This window comes from Arachis ipaensis, chromosome B09 (genome assembly GCF_000816755.2).
Source record: "Arachis ipaensis cultivar K30076 chromosome B09, Araip1.1, whole genome shotgun sequence".
Classification (NCBI taxonomy): Eukaryota; Viridiplantae; Streptophyta; class Magnoliopsida; order Fabales; family Fabaceae; genus Arachis; species Arachis ipaensis.
The window spans coordinates 75,083,013-75,091,957 of record NC_029793.2 but is presented as its reverse complement, the minus strand read 5'-3'; the positions used below and the strand labels follow the sequence as shown (position 1 = coordinate 75,091,957).

General features: G+C 34.8%; 1 long non-coding RNA gene across 1 annotated transcript; it reads right to left on the bottom strand.

Moving 5' to 3' along the window:
• LOC110266646 lies at positions 3,980-4,711 on the bottom strand. Its single transcript, XR_002354109.1, has 2 exons — positions 4,440-4,711; positions 3,980-4,258 (listed from the first exon to the last, which is right to left on the bottom strand). It is a non-coding gene; the product is annotated as an uncharacterized LOC110266646 (long non-coding RNA).

The following is an 8,945-nucleotide window of genomic DNA, read 5'->3' as shown; positions in this document are numbered from 1 at the left end:
CACTAAATCCCTAAACCCTAAACCACAAACCCTAAAGCCTAAACCTTAAACCCTAAACCCTAAAGCCTAAACATTAAACCATAAATCCCAAACCATAAACCCTAAACCTTAAACCCTAAACCACAAACCCTAAAGCCTAAACCATAAATGATAAACGCCAAACCCTAAACCCTAAAGCCTAAACACTAAACCATAAACCACCAACCCTAAACCAAAAACCCTAAACCCTACTCTCTAAGCCATAAACCACAAACCCTAAACCCTAAATCTTAAACCCTCATCACACAACCCTAAACCCTAAACCCCAAATCCTAAAACGTAAACCACAAACCCCAAATCCTAAACTATAAACCCTAATGCCTAAACCCTAAACCCTAAATCACAACCACAAAACCTAAACCATAAACCTTCAACCCTAAAGTCTAACCCATAAACCCTAAAACCAGAAACCCTAAACCATAAACTCCAAACCATAACCCTAAACACCAAACCTTAAACATTAAACCCTACACCCTAAACCATAAACCCTAAATCCCTAAACTCTAAAGCCTAAAGCCTAAACCCTAAACACTATACAACAAACACTAAAGCCTAAACCCAAAACCCTAAATCCTAAACCAAAAACCCTCATCCCCAAACTGTAAACCATAAACCCTAAATCCTAAACACTAAATCCTAAACCCTCAACCCCAAACCCTAAAGCCTCAACCCCAAATCATAAACATTAAACCCTGCACCCTAAACCATAAACCACAAACACTAAAGCCTAAACCCTGAACCCTAAACCCTAAACCATAAACCTTCAACCCCAAACCATAAACCGTAAACCCTAAACCCTACACCATAAACCCCTAAACCACAAACCCTAAAGCCTAAAGCCTAAACCATAAACCCCCATCCCCAAACCCTAAATCCTAAACCATACACCCTAAACTATAAATCGCAAACCCTAAAGCCTAAACCCTAAAATATAACCCCTAAACTATACCATAAACCTTAAACCCAAAACCATAAACCTTAAACCCTACGCCCATAAACCTTAAACCCTAAATCTTAAACCATAAACCCTAAAGCATAAACCCTAAACCCTAAACCCTAAAGCCTAAAGCCCAAAGCCTAAACACTAAACCCTAAATCCTAAACCACTAAACCCTAAACCACAAACCCTAAAGCCTAAAGCATAAACCCCAAACCCTAAAGCCTAAACCCTAAACCATAAACCCTAAACACTAAACAACAAACATTAAAGCCTAAACCCTAAAATCTAACCCTAAACACTAAACCATAAACCCTCAACCCCAAACTATAAACCATAAAACATAAACCATAAACCCTAAACCCTAAATCCTAAACCCTAAACCACAAACCCTAAAGCCTAAACCCTAAATTATAAACCCTAAAGCCTAAAGCCTAAACACCAAACCATAAATCCCAAACCATAAACCCTAAACCATAACCCCTAAACCACAAACCCTAAAGCATAAACACTAAACCATAAACCACCAACCCCAAGCCATAAACCCTAAACCCTAAACCCTACTCCCAAAGCCATAAAACCCAAACCCTAAACCCTCACCCCATAACCCAAAACCCTAAACCCTAAACCCCAAATATTAAAACCTAAACTACAAACCCCAAACCTAAACTATAAACCCTAATGCCTAAACCCAAAACTCTAAACCCTAAATCTCAACCCCAAACCCTAAACCATAAACCCTCAACCCTAAAGTTTAACCACTAATCCCTAAAACCATAAACCCTAAATCCTAAACCATAAATCTTCTACCCTAAACCCTAAACCCTAAACCACAAACCCTAAAGACTAAATACTAAACCATAAACAATAAAGCCTAAATCCTAAACCCTAAACCCTAAATCCTAAATCCCAAACCCTAAGGCCTAAAGCCTAAACCCTAAACTCTAAACAATAAACCCTAAATCCTAAACCCATAAACCCTAAACCACAAACCCTAAACCCTAAAGCCTAAAGCCTAAACCCCAAACCCTAAAGCATAAACCCTAAATACTAAACAACAAACACTAAATCCTAAACCCTAAAATCTAAACCCTAAACCGTAAACTGTAAACCCTCAACCCCAAACTATAAACCATAAACCATAAACCCTAAACCCTAAATCATAAACCATAAACCAGAAATCCTAAACCCTAAACCCTAAACCCTAAACCCTAAAGCCTAAACACTAAACCATAAAGCTCAAACCATACCCTAAACCTTAAACCCTAAACCACAAATCTTAAAGCCTAAACCCTAAACGATAAACCCTAAAGCCTAAACAATAAACCATAAACTACCAACCCCAAACCATAAACTTTAAACCCTACTCTCTAAGCCATAAACCACAAACCCTAAACCCTAAACCCTAAACCCACAACCCTAAACCCTAAACCCTAAACCCTAAACCCCAAATCCTAAAACCTAAACCACAGACCCCAAATCCTAAACTATAAACCCTAATGCATAAACCCTAGACCCTAAACCCTAAATCACAACCACAAACCCTAAACCATAAACCTTCAACACTAAAGTCTAACCCTTAAACCCTAAAACCATAAACCCTAAACCAAAAACTCCAAACCCTAACCCTAAACACTAATACTTAAACCCTAAACCCTACACCATAAACCCTAAACCCGAAATCCCTAAACCATGAATCACTAGTAGAAATAAGGTTTTTTCGGACGAATTTTGAGACGAAATCGAAATAAATTTTGAACAAATTAGAGACAAAATATTTTTTTCAAACAAAATTGGGAAGAATTTTTTGTCCCAAAAAGCCTTGTTGCTAATTTCTATTTTGTCTGAAACTTTGTCCGAAATTTTTTTCAGACGATTTTGTGACAGATTTCGAATAGGCATTTATTTGCTAGATTTCTAACTATTATGATGTATTTTAGATGAATTTTAGACAGATTACCCAACATAAAGACAATGTATTTCAAACAAATTTCAAACGTAAAAATATTTCATTTCAGACAAATTTCAAACAAAAAATATATTTTATTTCAGACAAATTTCTAATGAATTTAGTCAAATATAAAAAATTATTTCGAACAAATTTTAGACAAATCAAATATTTCTTTTCAATTAAATTACAGACAATTTTAATTTAAAAGAATTTACGTATTTGAAACAAATTTCATACAAAACAAAAAATTATTTTCGCACAAATTTCTACAAATTTAATATAATATTTCAAACAATTTTCATACAAAATAATTTGCTATTTAATATATAAATATTTTAGAAAATAAATTGTATTCGATCTGCTTTCTATGTTAAGACCATCATAATCATTTTTTCATATTACATCATCGAAATTATAAGCACATAAGAAAGTCATGAAAAAGTTGATTACCATAAAAGAGATAAAAAAAAATATTTATCATTAAAATACTTTTGTCCATAAATGTAATCAAACTAAAATAAGAAAAAAATACTTAAACTAAAACAAAGAAAGCCTTTAAAAAGTTCAAATATCATGCATAAAATAAAATGTACTAACTAATTCACCTAAAAATTTCTTAATCTAAATCAGAAAAAACATATACTCCTGACATCAATCACTTATGTTATCATCCTCATCATCACTAGAGCCTGTCCCAAGCTCATCTTCTGCAGGATCAGACAAAGTTGAAGGAAGTGGGAGATTCAACTTCTTATACAAAGCATGAATTGTCTTTTTAGTAGAACCAATTCTTTTCTGTTGAACCTTTAGTTGACGTCCTTGATCTTTTAACTTGTGCTCAGCATCATTCAACTTAACCTTTTGCTCTGACTACTAGAGAATACATAAATCAAAACAAAAATTCAAAGACATTGGCAAATGATAGAAAAAGAAAAGTGTTAATAGAGTTGAAGGAAAACTACTAACAGTGTTAATAGGATCAAGAGTTTGTATTGAATCAACAATCATAGCACGAGGGGAAAGAAGCTGAGCTTTCTTCAATATGTCCCGAAAACTAAATTAAGATAAAAAAGCAGACAAGTATTTAGACTTCACCATACAGTTCTCGCAAGTTAAGGCTATTACATAAAATAATCGCTTAATAGGACCCAAACAATAACTTAAAAAAAAAATCCATATATAAAACAGAAAATAATATAGCAAGAAGAATGCTAGCAGCAAAACTAATCAGAAAAAATCTAGATTTCCACCTTAATATCAACACTTAAATATAAATATATATCTGATTTAATCCTAAGGCGTTATGCTCTGTTACCAATTTTCTCAAGGCTCTGTCACATGTCACAAAACAAAATAAATGCAACCAAATTAGAGAAGGTTAACTGACTCTAAACCCAAGGCACAGTCACAAATCAAATGTTAAACTTCATTTTAGTTCCCACATCAGAAAAATCAAATATTATCCCAAACTACAATACCAGGATGTAGGAAAGAAACCCAATAAAAGCTAACCTCTTTACCAGACACATATAAAATTCGAGACGCTTTGCCTTCACTGCAACCCTTTGCTATCATTGTTGCTATCTTCCAATCAAATCGTGACAATAAAAGAAAGCATTAGTGGTAAGAGTTTTGTATCCTCTTAATTTAAAAGAAATCAAATTGAACTCCTTCCAAGTCCAATCAACAAAATCTGAAACAAGATAGATAATAATAACATTACAATCCACAAGATCGATTCTGTTACAAGTGAGCCAATCATTTCACTTCATTTGTACCCTCTTAATTTACTCTGTGGCATTGCGGAAGCGATCCAGAAAGAACTTATTGTATAAATATTGCTCTCATAAAATTTTAGTACCAGAAATAAAATCTCTCACACAAGAACATATTTATAAAGTTTAACTTTAATGCACTTTCAGGTTAAGCAATTTTAGACATGCATTCAATTAGGTAAAGTCACCTAACAAAAGTAAACTACTTTTTTACATTTATTGTAGAAACCAACAATCTTAGTATCTTTCAACTTGTATAACTTTTACTACAAAACTTCAATTAGGCAAAAGTTTGGTTTGAAAACTCCTAACTTATCTAGCAACAAGTGTGTCTTGGTTGCAACCCAATTGCTATTCAATTCTAAGAGTTACAAGCATTGGAAGTTGGTGCATAACTTGCTGAAAACTGGTTCTTTCCAGCTTAAATCATTAACTTTCAAAAATTCACAACTCCCAATCCTTAACTCCTAAAATTCTGAAGTTTTAGACAAATAAACCAAGTTAATCAAATTTTAAAACAAAATTAGTTTCGTTCCAAAACTCAGCTCGTAGGAGTCACAGTACAACAAACAAGTTGCTGCCCTGTTTGAACTTTTCTGCTGCAGAACAAATTTATCGACCTAACTTTAAAAATTCGCCATAAATTGTGTATTTAATGAAAAGGCCTCAAATTTTCCAGTCCAGCTCCATATATTCCCAAGTTTAATTCAGACTTGGTCCCATGCAATTCCGATCATTACAGAATTAGTTATAGCTTTCCAAAGTTTCTGACTTCGTTTAGAAGTAATGCAGAAAATCAGATTTTACAATTCATCTTTGAAAAATCATAACTAATTCTCTAGTTAAAACGAAATCTTCAAAATTGAATATTAATAACTATACTTGTTGTAGTATGCTTAGCTTTTTTTCTCATAACATTCCAATCTCTATTAAGTTGCTGGTTCACTTTCAAAGTTGCCATTTAATTTCAAACCTCGGATTTTTCAGCAAGCAATTCAACATCTCAAATTCAATCCTTTAAACATTCTCTAAACCCAATTCCATTCAATCATCAACTAAATCCATCACCGATACAATAATCATATAACCAGCTCAACAGCAACAAATCCAACATAATCCATCAAAATTTAGAATTTTCATCAATCGCTCATCAACAATTCATATTCCACCCATGATCAATCAATTCCACAAAATCCACAATTTCAATCAATTCACAGCCACAATTCAACATCCACACAACCAATCAATTACTCATAATAATTCAACCTATTTACAGTTATTCAATAAACTTTATAGGCATTCTTAAATTAAAACTGTTTAAAATTTAAACCCCCTACCTCGATGTCGCAATCGTATTATTTAACTCAAAAAGCCCCTTTATCCCCATTCGTGGCAACAGTAGCAGCGACAATTCCAACGTAACCGGGACAGAGGCAGCGGCACCAACCATGATCATAGCAACAATTTAGACATTTTCGGCAGAACACAGCAATACTAAAACAAAGATATTGGCTACCGTAATTAAAATAAGAATATAACAGAGAAACAATTCTAAACAGAACAAGAGTAGAAGTGTTACAGGGTTTTGAACGGGAGAATCGATGTCAGAATGAAAAGGATGGCGCAACAACTTGCCTTCTCTGGTGACAAGCTTCAACTGTGATAATTCCAGCAAACTCAACAGAGTCAAGAACATTAGAAGCAAGCGCAGGGTTGTTACAGAGCAAATAAGGTTCAGAGGTGGTGATTATGGTAGCTAGGCATGATTAACTCACCATGAATTCCAGCGGCGACCAGGAATTCCAGTGGCGGCAGAGGAACGGCTCCTCCTCTGTTGCGTCACTTCCTCACACGCGTTGCTTCCTTCCTTTCTGCGGTAGTATCAACGGCGACCTCCTCTCCCTGTTTGGTTCCTCCCAACGATGGTGGTGGCTTCCATCAACGGCAGCGGCAGCAAGGCGCAGCAACGGCGGCAACGAAGACGAGCTCCTCTTCCTCGCGTCACGTCTGTCTCCCTCAACGCCTCTGCAAAGCAAATCTTTCTCTCCTCCGGCGCCTCAACGACAACGGTGATGGCAGTAAGGACCCAGCCGCGTCGTCCCCTCCTCTCTTCCCCTCTTCTCAATCGAGCTCCCCCTTTTCCCTTCTCTGTTTCCCCTCCTCTGAGTGTTGTGTGCGTGTGTTTAGGGATTTAGGGTAGTAAATTAGGAAATTTGGGATATTAGGATTTTTATTAGAAATTATTAGGATTAGGTAAAATATACATGAGTAATATAATAATTTTATAAAATATTTGAGATAAAATAACAATTCAGAAATCAAATATAATACTATAAAGATTACTTTCAAAATACGTAAGATTTTATTTATCAATATATCAATGAACTCAAATAATTATCTTTAATTTAATCAATTCATTCATTTTTAAATTTTAAAAAATGTGGGATGTTTAGGGGTGGAAAAAGGTCAGGCGGCCTGCCAGGGGCCTGTAGCCTGGCCTGTGTTTGGCCTGGCCTGGCTTGGCTTATTATAAAATAGGCACAGGCTCATGCTCTTATAAAAGCCTTATTATGTTAATAGGCCAGGCCCAAGTTCACTAATTAGCCTTATAGACCTGTCAAGCCTGCCTGGGCCTGTTAATACATAACTACATATATAAATATTTTTTATAAATATTAAATATCACATATTAAATATAAATATGTTTATTAAAAATAATTTTTTTAAATAATATTTTTATTTTTGTAAAAAAAAAATATCAGACCTTTTAACAGGCTTCAGGACAAGCCAGGCTTAGTACTTTGAAAAAAACCTATAGCAGGCTGCAGGCCAGGTTCAAGCCAATTGACTACATAACAGACCAGGCCTGTTAAGAACAAAACCTGGCCTGGCCTGGCCTGTTTCCACCCCTAGGAATGTTTAGGGGAGGAAAAAGGTCAGGCGGCCTGCCAGGGGCCTGTAGCCTGGCTTGTGTTTGGCTTGGCCTGGCCTGACCTGTTATAAAATAGGCACAGGCTCAGACTCTTATAAAAGCCTTATTATGTTAATAGGCCAGGCCCAAATTCACTAAATAGCCTTATAGACCTGTCAGGCCTACCTAGGCCTGTTAATACATTTAAGTTTTTATATATGTGATTCTTTTAGATACACTTTGTCTTAAATTTTGAATTATTATAACGTAAATAATTAAAAGAATAAATTAAAAAATAATAGACTAATTTAAAATATAAACAATATTTTTATACTAAATGTTAAAATTTTTCAATAAACATTTGAAATTCGTTTGAAAACTGATGCACTGTCAAACAGAATTTACAAATGATGTTATTTTCATCCCAAATTTGCGCGAAAAAATTTTAGCTACTTCGAAGGGTAAGCTATAGTAAAGCATTTAAGACAAATTTTAGACAAATTTGGGATAGAATTAATATTTTTCAAAATGCGTCCCAAATCCGTCTAAAGTTACTGTGCATATTCAGATGGAATACAGATGAATTATAGTTTTTGTCCAAAATGTGTTGCTAATCTCTATGAAAATTTTAGCGCCATCCAAAAAAAATTGGCGCCAAAATTTGGGACAAAATTTAGACAAATTTAGGATAGAATATATTATTCCAATTTCTCCACTAAAAGTTGTTCAAAATTTGTCTAAAATTTGTCCGAAATTAAAAAGTCATTCAGACGGAATAAATTTCGTTTGAAATTTTTTTCCGAAAAAGCACTATTTCTAGTAGTGCCTAAACCCTAAAGCCTAAACCCTAAACCCTTAACACTAAACAACAAACACTAAAGCCTAAAGCCTAAAGCCTAAATCCTAAACCAAAAACCATCAACCCCAATGTGTAAACCATAAACAATAAACCCTAAACCCTAAACCACAAACCCTAAAGCCTCAACCCCAAACCATACACCCTAAACCCTGCACCCTAAACCATAAACCACAAAAACTAAAGCCTAAACCCTAAACCCTTAACCCTAAACCATAAACCTTCAACCCCAAACCATACACCCTAAATCCTAAACCCTAAACCCTACACCCTAAACCCCTAAACCACAAACCCTAAAGCCTAAAGCGTAAACCATAAACCCTCAACCCCAAACCCTAAACCCTATACCCTACAACCTAAACCATAAACCACAAACCATAAAGCCTAAACCCTAAACAATAAACCCTAAACCCTAAACCTTAAACCATAAATCATAAACCCTAAACCCTAAACCCTAAACCCTATAGAATACAACC